General features: G+C 38.4%; 2 protein-coding genes across 13 annotated transcripts in view; one reads left to right on the plus strand and one right to left on the minus strand.

Annotated features, from left to right (window-relative positions):
* LOC108716899 (E3 ubiquitin-protein ligase E3D-like) overlaps positions 1 to 9,053 on the minus strand; it is a 36,334-nt gene extending 27,281 nt beyond the window's left edge. Inside the window, exons 1-5 of one of the 7 annotated variants that reach the window (XR_005961293.1) lie at positions 8,903 to 9,048; positions 5,887 to 6,024; positions 4,761 to 4,866; positions 2,714 to 2,795; positions 598 to 736 (exon numbers count right to left, since the gene is read on the minus strand). The gene's annotated coding sequence lies outside the window, so the exon portion shown is untranslated. Of the gene's footprint in view, positions 1 to 597; positions 1,396 to 2,713; positions 2,796 to 4,760; positions 4,867 to 5,886; positions 6,025 to 8,902 lie in introns of those variants that run through there. The other 6 variants (XR_005961294.1, XM_041563063.1, XM_041563062.1 and 3 more) reach the window with 6 other exon arrangements.
* The window catches only part of LOC108716896 (protein dopey-1), a 50,175-nt gene continuing 46,109 nt past the window's right edge, over positions 9,042 to 13,107 (plus strand). For 3 of the 6 annotated variants that reach the window (XM_018263442.2, XM_018263446.2, XM_041563055.1), the window contains exon 1: positions 9,174 to 9,379. The gene's annotated coding sequence lies outside the window, so the exon portion shown is untranslated. Of the gene's footprint in view, positions 9,138 to 9,173; positions 9,380 to 9,447; positions 9,715 to 13,107 lie in introns of those variants that run through there. The other 3 variants (XM_018263444.2, XM_018263443.2, XM_018263445.2) reach the window with 3 other exon arrangements.

Here is a 13,107-nt window from a genome sequence, read left to right on the forward strand (position 1 = left end):
AAGGAGAACCAAACACTTTGGGGCAGATTCACTAAGGGTCGAATTTCGAAGTAAAAAATACTTCGAAATTCGACCCTCGAATTGAAATCCTTCGACTTCGAATATCGAAGTCGAAGGATTTAGCGCTAAACGTTCGTTCGATCGATCGAACGATTAAATCCTGCGAATCGAACGATTCGAAGGATTTTAATCCAACGATCGAAGGAAAATCCTTCGATCAAAAAAAGGTTAGCAAACCTATGGGGACCTTCCCCATAGGCTAACATTGACTTCGGTAGGTTTTACCTGCCGAAGTAGGGGGTCGAAGTTTTTTTTAAAGGGAAAGTACTTCGACTATCGAATGGTCGAATAGTCGAACGATTTTTCATTCGATTCGTTCGATTTCGTTCGTATTCGAACGAATTTAACCAATTTGATGGTCGAAGTACCAAAAAAATACTTCGAAATTCGAATTTTTTTCATTCGAATCCTTCACTCGAGCTTAGTGAATCGGCCCCTTTATATTAAAATCCCATACCCCCCCCTACATAGACCCCCTCCCTACTTCCCCCCAGCCTAGGTGTTACCCTTGGTAAATGCCCCTAACTCTTTACTTACCCTCATTGTAGATTCAGCGGATCAGAGTTCACGGGTACCATCTTCTTCTCTTCAGTAATCTTCGGGTCTTCTTCCAGCACTTCAGCAATTTCCGGCACTTTCGACACATGCGCAGTTGTCAAAAGGAGAGAGAAAGTGACTATGAAAAGAACAATTCTCTGCTTTACTGTTACACACTTGTGTTTTCACATGCAATGAGTGCTTTGAAAGTAATATATAATCTGCGGAGTAAAACCTGCACCAATCTAAGGATGCCAAGCACCAGATGGGAAATTAATACCATCACATTTCTACAAGGGGCAAAAAGGCATTCTATAGCTCATAAAAAAATGAAAAGGCTTCACGCATATTGAATTATTATGGCTGATATGCACTAAATTCACAACTAAAAATCGTTATACTTTGACTTGCCAGATTGAAATTTTTTTTGTTAATTACCATTGGCAATAGTATTCCCACATAAATTCCCACATAAATACGGCTTAGATTACGTCACTCAACGTATAAATATCCTTGGAAACTTCTAAAAATGTATAGTTTACTTTCCTACAATCAAGATAAGACTGACTTTCAGTATTTACTTGCTTTGTAAATTCCAGAATGACAATACTGTGTTTCTAAGTGTAATATTTCTTCAATAGAATCACACCATCGTCACTGGTTTGTGTGAGAGACTCTTTGTGGGCTTAGGCTATGAAAAATAGGTAGGTAAATCTGGTCCTGAATTCTAGGGATGCACCAAATCCACAATTTTGAAATCGGCCCCCGAATCCTTTGCGAAAGATTCGGTAGAATACCGAGCTGAATCCTAATTTGCATATGCAAATTTGTGGTGGGAAGAGGAAAACATTTTTAACTTCCTTGATTCGGTTCGGCCAGGCAGAAGGATTCGGCAGAATCCTGGCCGAATCCTGTATTCGGTGCATCCCTACTGATTTCTGCAAGATGTGGTTTCATATTTTTTAGCCAAACCAAATCCAACCCAAAAAGTTATTTGAAGTGTAAATAAAGGCAACAGATGTTTCTTGCGGACTGTGCAGTTTTCTGAACTTCGAAAAAATATATTTATATATGTTTTACACAGACATACCTCTTTCTACAGATTTAAAGGAAACCATGAAATTCTGTCTCTTTTCACAAATACTCGAAGCCTGTCTACTGTTCACCTCCCACTACAGAGAGCAGAGGGACTTGTAAGCAGTGCCGAAACTAGGGGTAGGCAGAAAAGGCACACACTTTGGGGGGGGGGTGCTAGGCATGTACATAAAATGCAGCCTACCCTTAGTCCGAGCCCTTGTCCCTACACCACCCACAATTCAGATTTCCCCATCTTATCAGTAACTACTACTACTTGTTTGTGTGTGCACCAGCTTATTCACTCACATACACGCACATAGCGGGGGCCAAGGAGGCTGGTTGGGTTGCCTTAGGCAACCAGCCTGGCCTGGCACTGACTAAGTACCTGAATCTATCACTTCACAATGGAAAAAGTACCCTTGTCTGGTGAATTTTTACAGAAGAGGGGCATAAAACCGGGGGGAATTTACATTCAACGGGAGTAACTAAGAAATCTGCACCCCCTGTGAATAACACTTTATTTGTTCTTCAAGAGAAGAGAAGGAACTCAAATGAGGGAATAGGATTCTATTGTGCGCCTACCCTTTAAGTTTGCTTTATTATTATAAACCAGTTATAATAAATATTACCTGTTCCACAATCAGTGTTGTCAACAACTTTGTTAGCTTTATATTACAATTTCTAAAGGAAACCTACAGAAACCTATATACTGTACGACTGATTTTTCTTTAACATCATAAACTGTACATAGACTGTACTCACTACTCAAGTTATAGAATCCTACTTGTGCTGCTATGCTATAAGATCATTTACTCCCTTTGTATTTCTGCTCTGAGAAAAAGGCTACATTCATAGTTGCCACCACATAAATCAAAATTTGAAACAATGACATTTTGAACTCTGCTGTAAAGCTGGAGCCTTCACACACTGAGGAGCATCAGACAGTTGAAGGCATGTACCATTTTGTATCATAGCATGCTCAATTTTAGCAGGAATCTTGAATTTTATATTATATGAATAGTACATTAGAATGTCTCACTGTTCTCTGATTATGAGCTCTCCACATGACAATGTGTAGTTCTTCTTAATCTTCAGGATTTCCTTCAGCAGTGGAGGCATGTCTAGAAATCAATTACAGAACAGCAATCAGCATTAACAGAGATTGTGTGTGAAGGCTTTCATATGACAAAATGCTTTTTATTACAGCACATTCACTATAAATGTCTTTCATCTATTGTAAAATGCCTGTCACTAAACCAACAACATGGGATTCTACTGAGAACAGTAAGGAAGAACATAAAAATGCATTCTTTATTGTATTGCAAATATAAATAGGCAAATGTTTTAGCAGCCAGTACATACTATTTTTTCAATATGTGTAACTTATGAACTAAAATATTTCTTCTTTATATCTTGATCTTGGAACTCTGGTCAGAGATGGTACTAAAGCAGGAGACATTTGCTGAAATGCATTTAACCAGCACGTTTGGTTGTACAGGTATGGGATCCGTTATCCAGAAACCCATTATCCAGAAAGCTTTGAATTGCGGAACGGCTGTCTCCCATAGACACCATTTTATCCAAATAATCCCATATTTTAAAAATGATTTTCTTTTTCTCTGTAATAATAAAACAGTACCTTGTACTTGATCCAAATGAAGATATAATTACCGTAATCATTATTGGAAGCTAAACCTGCCTATTGGGTTTAATTAATGTTTATATTTTTTTCTAGTAGACTTAAGGTATGAAGATCCAAATTACGGAAAGATCAGTTATCAGGAAAACTCTAAACAACAATTTACTTTCTCCTACCATAGTACTATAGAGACTGGACAGACTGGTCCATCATGATTTACACACTATATTACCTCCATGCAGCACCAGTATATGGAATATAGCGGAACATGTGTAAAGTATGGAAAAGGTCAATAAGCTTTACTTTTAGTTCTAAATGATTTAATATGTGTAAAGGATCAAAAGGAATTAATGTGATCTCCAGCTAAAATATTGTCAGAATCAGCTCAATAATAACACCTTCTGATACAGCATGCATTTTAGTGGAAAGACTAGAAAAATGTTCATCAGATAAAGAATCACTGCCCTCTTCTGGTCAAAGTACACAGCACAATAAAAAAGTTCTGGTTTTAAGGCTCAGACTTTTTTTGCCAAGTAGGATCAAAGTCCCATAATGCAGCCTGACCAAATCATAATTCAACGAAACACACACTGATGATTTAAAAAGAATGAAGCACAACAACATTGTACCTTTTTGAACACTTGACTACCTGGCATTAACCTAAAGGTAGGGATCAAAGAATTTCTGGAGTGGAAAACTTCCAAGTGAAACTTCCCAACAGGAGATTGCACTAGTTCTTGCGGCAAATTCCCATAGTAGTGAATGGGAGAGGGGGGGGTGATTTTTGGAAATATGCCCATTTGCCACAGCCCTAAATATACATGATTTTATACAATCTACCTTATCAGTATAGATACTCCCCTGCACTGTACTATGCACAGCTCAACAGGAAATAATAAGAGAATAACAGGCTGTGTCTCAGATCAATACACAGATGAATTTTAGACTATTTTAAAATAATACATTTTGTATCAACAGAGACACTTCCTGGTCATTTTGGCCAGCTGTCTGCAGTTAGGAAAAAACGAATGATAAAAAAAAAAAAAGAGCTGTGAAGTTGCTCTGCTAAGAAAGTTTGAAGTTATTTCACCAGTGTTGTTAGTGGAGTACTACAGGTATCTGTACTTGGACCTTTGCTTTTCAACTTGTTTATTAAAAGCATTAATCAGCCATCACAACATCAACCTGCAGTGCATTCCACAACCTCACTGTGAAGAACCACCTACGCTGCTTCAAGTGAAAGTTCTTTTCCTCTAGTCTAAAGGGGTGGCCTCTGGTACGGTGATCCTCTTTATGGGAAAAAATGTCCCCTGCTATTTGTCTATAGTGTCCTCTAATGTACTTGTAAAGTGTAATCATGTCCCCTTGCAAGCATCTTTTTTTTCCAGAGAAAACAATCCAACCTTGACAGTCTACCCTCATAATTTAAGTCTTCCATCCCTCTAACCAGTTTAGTTGCTCGTCTCTGCACTCTCTCCAGCTCATTTATATCTCTCGTAAGCACTGTAGCCCAAAACTGTGCAGCATACTCCAAGTGAGGCCTTACCAGGGACCTATAAATAGGAAAAAAAATTATCCCTTGAGTTTATGCCCTTTTTTATGCAAGACAGAACTTTATTTGCTTGAGTGGCCACAAAATGACACTGCCCAGAATTAGACAACTTGTTAGATAAGGAAACTCCCAACACACTGCCATTTAGTGTATAACTTGTATTTATATTATTTTTGCCTTTATATTACCTTGCATCTATCAACATTGAACCTCATTTTCCAATTCGCTGCCCGGTTATCCAGTTTAGTCAAATCTCTCTGTGAAGTAGCAACATCCTGCACAATTTGGTATCATCAGCAAACATAGAAACTGTATTTTCAATGCCCTCCTCCAGGTCATTAAGAGGGGTTTGAATGATTTCTTGGACAGACATAATATCCAAGGCTATTGTGATACGAAAATCTACAATTAGTATAGATATGGGTATATATAATTTATATGAGTGTATGGAGAGGTCAATGTCAGTGTATTTAGGGGTGCTGGGTTTCATTTGGAGGGTTTGAACTTGATGGACTTTGGTATCTTTTCAACCCGATTTAACTATGTAACTATGATTTTTCTATAATCAGTATTAAGCAAGCACACACCACAACACTTTCCTACGAGTTAATGTTCTTTCCTGAATGTAGGTATTTGATTCCCTTAAAATTCTCATTGACATTGCTAAATCACCAAACAGAGCGGTACTGAGAATGAAAATATTAATTCTAGATACATTACAAGTTAAAACGATATACACATGTATACAGATGCAGACCCGGCTAAATAAATATTTTAGCCATGTTCCTAATTTTAAGTGTTTACTTTACAACAGAACAAAAAACCCAGTGATGAACATGGAAAATAACTAGTCCATCTGCAGTCACTGCTTTCAATTTGACCTAATGCAGACAAGTGTTCGGATGATTTCAAATGAAAAACTGATACTTTTATAGTGATAGGACTATTACGGTAACATAATACAATGATAAGAAAGAGTAGATTATATTTAGAACAAAGTGTTCTCTCATTCTGACAGTACCTGTACTGTTGGCAGCTTCCACTTTCAGCCGCATGTGTAACCCTTCTCCAGCAATCTGCTGCACTAAAGGCAAGATGTAGGAAGCAGCTTCACATCAGCTGGGATAGAGAACCTCTCACACTGCTCAGAAGTTTGGATCTGCAAAGATGACGGGCCAGAGACACATCAATGGGAAAACCTTCTAAGACGCTGATGTAAAAAATTACATTAATTTGCTATTAATAAGTACCGTACGTTTCTCTTTATTTATCTAGACACAAATATAGTTATCAGGTTGCACACCCTGGCTCTCCAAAACGTGTATTGCCCGGTGCCCGGCCGAGAGGGCTTCGGAAACCCACAAACTTCCAGAACGAATAATTCCACAGGCACACAGGTCTTTAGTTGCAAGCAGGGATAACCCTTGCTAAATTTTTATTTGCGTGATGCAACGTTTCGGGGTGATCCCCTTTGTCAAGCATGTTTGACAAAGGGGATCACCCCGAAACGTTGCATCACGCAAATAAAAATTTAGCAAGGGTTATCCCTGCTTGCAACTAAAGACCTGTGTGCCGGTGGAATTATTCGTTCTTTATTTATATAGGTCATCTCCTGAACATAAAATGAAAGAAATCTACAATCATCTCAAAATCCATTCACAAAACTAATTAAACATACGAATTTTGGCACTGGGCATTGTGTACCGAGTTACAGGCTATGCATATTGCCATTAAAGAGGTGGTTCACCTTTAAGAAAACTTTAAGTATGTTACAGAACGGCCAATTCTAAGCAACTTTTTGACTGGTCTACATTTATTTATGTTTTTTTTAATGATTTGCCTTTATCTGCTCACTCTTACAGATGCGGGTCACTGACCCCATCTAAAAAACAAATGCATTGTAAGGCTTCAGTTATTGCTACTTTGTATGACTCATCTTTCTATTCAGGCCCTCTCCTATTCATATTCTAGTCCCTTATTGAAATTAGGGCATGTTGTAACAGAAATTTGGACCCTAGCAACCAAATTGCTGAAAATGCAAATTGGAGGGCTGCTGATTAAAAAGCTAAATAACTCAAAAAACACATAATACAAAACTAAAACCAATAGCAAATTGTCTCTGAATACCACTTTCTATGTCATATTAAAAGTTAAATCAAAAGTGAACAACCCCTGTAATAGATATGAGAAAGAGCTAACATCTTGCCTGACAAGTAAGGTATTAGTACAAAGCTGCAATCAAGGAATAATCACAAGGTGTGCTGTCAGGCCTTTGCCGAAGCAATCAATATGGTCACATTCACACACAGATGTACATGAAAATATGCAAAGAATAATCTGTGCATATACTGATTATTTCAGACAAAAAAACAGAAGAGAAGCACAAATGTAAAAATACAGTGTATTTCTTTTCTATAAGCAAAACTGATTTTTTTTTAATAGCAGAGTATGCATGGATCCAGTAAAGAACAAAGTCACAATGTTATTGTACATTTCTGCTAATTTAATTTTTTTAATTGGCCTGGGGAGAACACCAAGGGGCCAATTCATTAACTTCGAGTGAAGGGTTCGAAGTAAAAAAACTTCGAATTTCGAAGTGTTTTTTGGGCTACTTCGACCATCGAATGGGCTACATTGACCTTCGACTACGAATCGAAGGATTCGAACTAAAAATCGTTCGACTATTCGACCATTCGATAGTTGAAGTACTGTCTCTTTAAGAAAAAACTTCGACCCCCTAGTTCGCCACCTAAAAGCTACCGAACCCAATGTTAGCCTAGGCTAGACTAGGCTTGGCTAAGTTTTTTTGGTCGAAGGATAATCCTTTGATCGTTGGATTAAAATCCTTAGAATCGTTCGATTCGAAGGATTTAATCGTTCTATCGAAGGATTATTCCTTCGATCGCAGTTTTTGCGCAAAATCCTTCGCCTTCGATATTCGAAGTCGAAGGATTATATTCCCAGTCGAATATCGAGGGTTAATTAACCCTCGATATTCGAACCTTGATGCATCTGCCCCTAGCAGTTTATATACTTTTTCTAACAACAAATTGAGATTTAATAAAAAATATAGCCCCCGTTGTGCTGGTTTATGCTTCCATGTGTTATTGGTGTACCTATGCATAACGCCTTGCACACGCACATGTTACATAATTGTCTTGGCTTGATTTAGGTTTTTCCACCACATCCCTAATTAAGCCACACAATAAAGTAATTTCAAAACAAATTATTAACAGCATGCAACTGTACTGATCACAAAGGATTAAGTGCAGTCAGTAGCAGCAGAAGACCCAAGTTCCTTTGTAAGAAACACTTGCTCAATCTCTTTAAAAAGATACTAAAATGCTAATATTGGAAGCAATAGAACGTTATGTAGTCTTGTCCAGTTCTGGGGGTCAATGCCCAAAAATTGTGCATGTCTGCCCTCCAATTTATGCTTGTATATTATCCACCCACTTGTAAGCTCTCTTTATTTTAATGTTCCCTGTGTACACTGTAAGATTATACAGCACTTTGTATCCTTGTGGTGCTTTATAAATACATTTATACATCATACATCAAATATACACATCGAACGAAAATCTTTGAAAATAAAAACAGTGCGCCGTTGCATTTTGGTGTCCTTTATATTGTATGTGTCAAATAGTAATGTATATCCCCTGATTGTGATGTCAATAAGGGGGCAAGCATGCTGGTGAAACACAAAAGTCTTAAACAGACCCCTAAGCACTTTGACATACTGTATCCCCCAAGCATTCATGACATTTACTCCCCGTCCTCCAGGTCTATAGGCAGCAGTGCTTTATATAACATTACAGTCTCATCTTACAAGACTTTGACCAAGTTTCACCTGTTGTCACTGCAGAAATGGATTGAAAATATTAAATTAGCCCTAAATATTATATACATATGGGTGTGTTATACTACATCTCTCACAAGCCCCAAGTTATCTTTAGAGTTATAGTTTAATAACAACTGCAGAAACAAATGCTAGTCCCCACCAGATCACATGACAAAGTAGAAGTAGAATCACATACCAAATGCAAATAGAATACAGTTGTATTGCAGACAGGTTAGGGCTGAGGTTTGTGTGATGAAAGAGCAAGGCGGGTGTAAGAGTAATAATGTTGTAGTAATGTAGCCCATAAGAATGATGGCGGAAGGCATGACATGCTCAGAGGCGGGGCTATGGATGACGTTACATTGAGGCGGGGCTATGTATCCATCACAGGGAGGCGGATGAATGGGGCATGCAGGACCTGTCAGAACAAAGTAAGAGGAGATCGCATATATGTTACCAGCAATGGGGGAGGTGCGATAAAAATTCTTAGCAATGAGGACATTTTATAGAGGGAGAAAGCAGGACGCGCTTTCGCTTTTTAGATGGATGTCCTAAAATGGGCACCGTACTTCCTACTCATCACAACTGCATGCCGGGAGCTGTCAGCTGGACTGTGAGCGGTGTTGCTGGGTGAGAGTTCTGGGTTCTGATAGGGGAACTGGTGTCACGACAGGTAATAATGTGAGAGTGTGTTTTCATTTTCCAACCCTCTGATATTTCCGGATGCTCATATAGTACGGCGTTGTGATAGCAAGCAAAGAAATGGTCTGTTCTAAAGAAAGATGGTTCCTTTCTCCTTGGTGACCCTGGATAAATGCAGTCGCGTCTCCATATATCTGTTTTAACATCAAAAGCGGAAAGATGAGACAGACCCATTTATGATCTGTATTTGCTGGATTTGATGGGGCTTGAGCCAACATGTAGTTGACAGGATGAGCTGTACGCACAGACCTATTACAGGAGAATGACAGAAATGTGCTAATCTGAGGCTAAATGTAGTAGGAAAATGTAAGAGGCATGTGGGGGAGGGGTATCATGGTTGTATGGGTGAATGGACTGAAGCTGATTGGATAATGTATCACTGTATAACACCTTTCCAAAGAGAACATTTTTGCTATGTGGGCTTGACGTTGCTGGTTGTCCTTGTGTAGTTTAAAGGTGTTAAAGCATATCTGTTTTTTAGTGTTCGCGTGAACAATGGAATCTGATTAGAAGACCTTTAGTTTTGCCATCAGTACAGAATTTTTTTATGTTTATATATTTAAAACTCAAAACAAGTTAAATTTACAATTGCCACCCCCAGCATTCCATGACAGCAGCTTGTGTGCCACCCAAACATTTCACAACAGGCAGTGTGTGTACCCCCCAGCATTTCATGTCAGGAAGCATGTTTGCCCCCCAACATCTTATGACAGGCATCGGGTGTGCCCCCCCCCAACATTATAGAACAGGCAGTGGGTGTGCCCCCCCAACATTATATAACAGGCAGTGGGTGTGCCCCCCCAACATTATATAACAGGCAGCGGGTGTGCCCCCCCAACATTATATAACAGTTAGCAGGTGTACTCCCACCAACATTTCATGATAGGCAGTGTGTGTGCCCCCCAACATCTTATGACAGGCACTGTGTGTGCCCCCCAGCATTTCATGACCGGCAGCGTATGGCCCCCCAGCATTTCATGAAAGGCAGCTTGTGGGCCTCCAGCATTTCATGATAGGCTTTGTGTGTGGCCCCCCAGCCTTTCATGACTGGTAGCTTGTGTGCCCCCCAGCCTTTCATGCCCAGCAGCATGTGGTCCCCAGCATTTTATGACAGGTAGTGTGTGTGCCCCCCCCCCAGCATTTAATGACAGATATTTTTGGTTGGGACAAAATAGCTGTTTTGTTTGATGAGAATAATACTACATACCTTGCTATTCATGTTATTTCCTAACAGCGCTGTGAACAGAGTGCAGGACTCACCCCATCTAGTTGTGATCCATTAAAACACCCTAACTGGTGCCTTTTTTCCAAAGAGGAAACAAATTGACACCCCAGTGAATTTAAATTTCCTTGCCCTTTGATGCATACCTTTAGATAGAACTGAAAAACCTATTCCACAGTTCTGTTCATACAAGTATATATGTATTGGCATCTGGACAATATACAGGTTTTGTAAACAATGGCTTAAAATCTATACTTTACTTTTTGCTATACATTTTTTGCTGCTTCTTGGATCTTGTGATAAGTGGCTTAATTTAATTGTGTGAGTCATTAGCTTTGCAACTTTGTTGACTCTGTTTGCTTTTTAAAACAAATCGCATCATGCTTTATATTTTGTTGTTTAACTGTTTGCCAGTTAAAGTTCTAACATCACAGGCTGAGACTTAATAAGACAGTGGATATTAGACTTTTTGTCATTTTCTGCTCTAGCATTTGCTAATGGCCCCTGTCATGACTAGGTTACAGATATACTGTAATATATTTATGTTTTCATTGGCACCACAAATTTAGTTTCTTTACTAGCAGAGCAAATAAATATTTATCCCAAATTCCAGTCTTGCTAATGCAGAGATTAGTGGAACTACAGCTGGAGCAGCAGAAGCATTGAATTCTGTAGTTGAGCTCTTCATTGTCTCTTTCTCACCCTTAATCTCAAACCCTATTCTGCGTCAAAAATATATGTTCTAGTATTCATTTCAGTTCCATCCAAAAAAAAATGGCAGCACCCTTTTTATAACCTTCTTATAGAGATGTTTCACGGTGTGCTAATTTGTTTGCTGTAAGGTAGCGAGTTAAACACAACTTGTCACAACCTTTTTCCACAACCCTGAAGTCAGTGATGCGGTATTTACGTTGCACAGAAACCAGTCAACTGTTGCGTGTATATTTTCTTGCTTTAAGTGGAAGAATTAAAATCAATGGCATCCTTTGTAATAAAAGTCAGATGTCATTAGTTGCAGCTACAAAGTTGCTTTGGTGAACAAGTTGTAACCACCTGCAAATTTTTCAAAGACCAAATTTAATGAAATCTCAAATTGTGTTGCCCTCTATAAATTCTTCATATTCCATTTACTTGAGCTGTGTTTAGCAGCAACATTTCAGCTGACTTTGCAGTGTTGTCTATTTGACTTGATGATGCAAAGTTATTAACTTTCATATCTGAGTTCGCAAACTGCTGGCATACTTAAGGAAAAACTTGAATCTGAAAAATTTGATCACATCCCAACTGTCCCTTTTTCGGAGGGACAGTCCCTCTTTTGACAGCTCAACCCGCAGTCCCTCATTTGTACTGGAAAGTCCCTCTTTTGTCTGCACTGAACAGCCAGAAAAAGAAACAAAGTTTCTCACTTAATTGGCTTTTAGCAGAGAGCCCAGAACAGCTAACAGGTGCAATAAGATACTTTGTAACAATGAGACACAAAAACACAGTTTAGATAAGGAGAAATATTTTCAAACTTTCATAACCTGCCAAATTTTGTAGAACAAACATGGTAATTAGGGGGGGTGTCCACAGAAAGGGGTGTGGTCAAAAAATTGCTGCGATACTTGCTTCCAAAATGTTGGGAGGTATGATATATATATATATATATATATATATATATATATATATATATATATATATATATATATATATATATATATATATATATATATTTTGGTGCTCTTTAGAGTAAAGTATCAGGCTAAATCATTCCTTCATATTTTCTAATAAAAAAGTTTATTTTGTAAAGCTGAATACACTTTCAGTACTATCCCTATTTAATTGGTTCATGCTAAACATGTGTTCAGCCCCCTTGAGTTAAAGGGAAAAGACACGACAAATTAAAATTCTATATTAGCTTCAGCACACTGAAATAAAAACTTTCTAAATACAATCAAATAAAAATTCTGTACCGTTTCTGAAATAATCAAGTTAATCTTTACTATTCCTCTCTCAGCATCTGTTTCTCTTCATTCTCTCTTCATGCAGCAGTTGGGTGCCAGATGAATGATCCAATATATCTTATAGGGGGCACCTTTTGCCTAGAAGATGTATAAGAGCTCACTCTATTAAAATCACCAGAAATTCTGTCTCCTCTCTATATGCAGGATTCGTGCAAAAGGCAGTTATTTTGTTTGATTTTGTTTGTACTGAAATCAGTTATTTGACATAGACGTAAAGATCCGATCATAGGTATCATCGTATGATCAGACTTTCCCATCTCCCGACCACTAACTAACCATTAACCATTCCGATCAAATAAAGTACAAAAGAACAGATCAGCCGATATTCCGCCCCTGATAAAAATCGTACGAAAGTTATGTCCGACCAAAGCTAGTGACAGTCTCCCACTGAAAATCGTAGGATCGATAATACATGCAGAGATATTATCGGCAGCCCACAGAAATCTTTTAACCTGTCCGATCGACCAAACGTCC

This window comes from Xenopus laevis, chromosome 5L (genome assembly GCF_017654675.1).
Source record: "Xenopus laevis strain J_2021 chromosome 5L, Xenopus_laevis_v10.1, whole genome shotgun sequence".
Lineage (NCBI taxonomy): Eukaryota > Metazoa > Chordata > Amphibia > Anura > Pipidae > Xenopus > Xenopus laevis.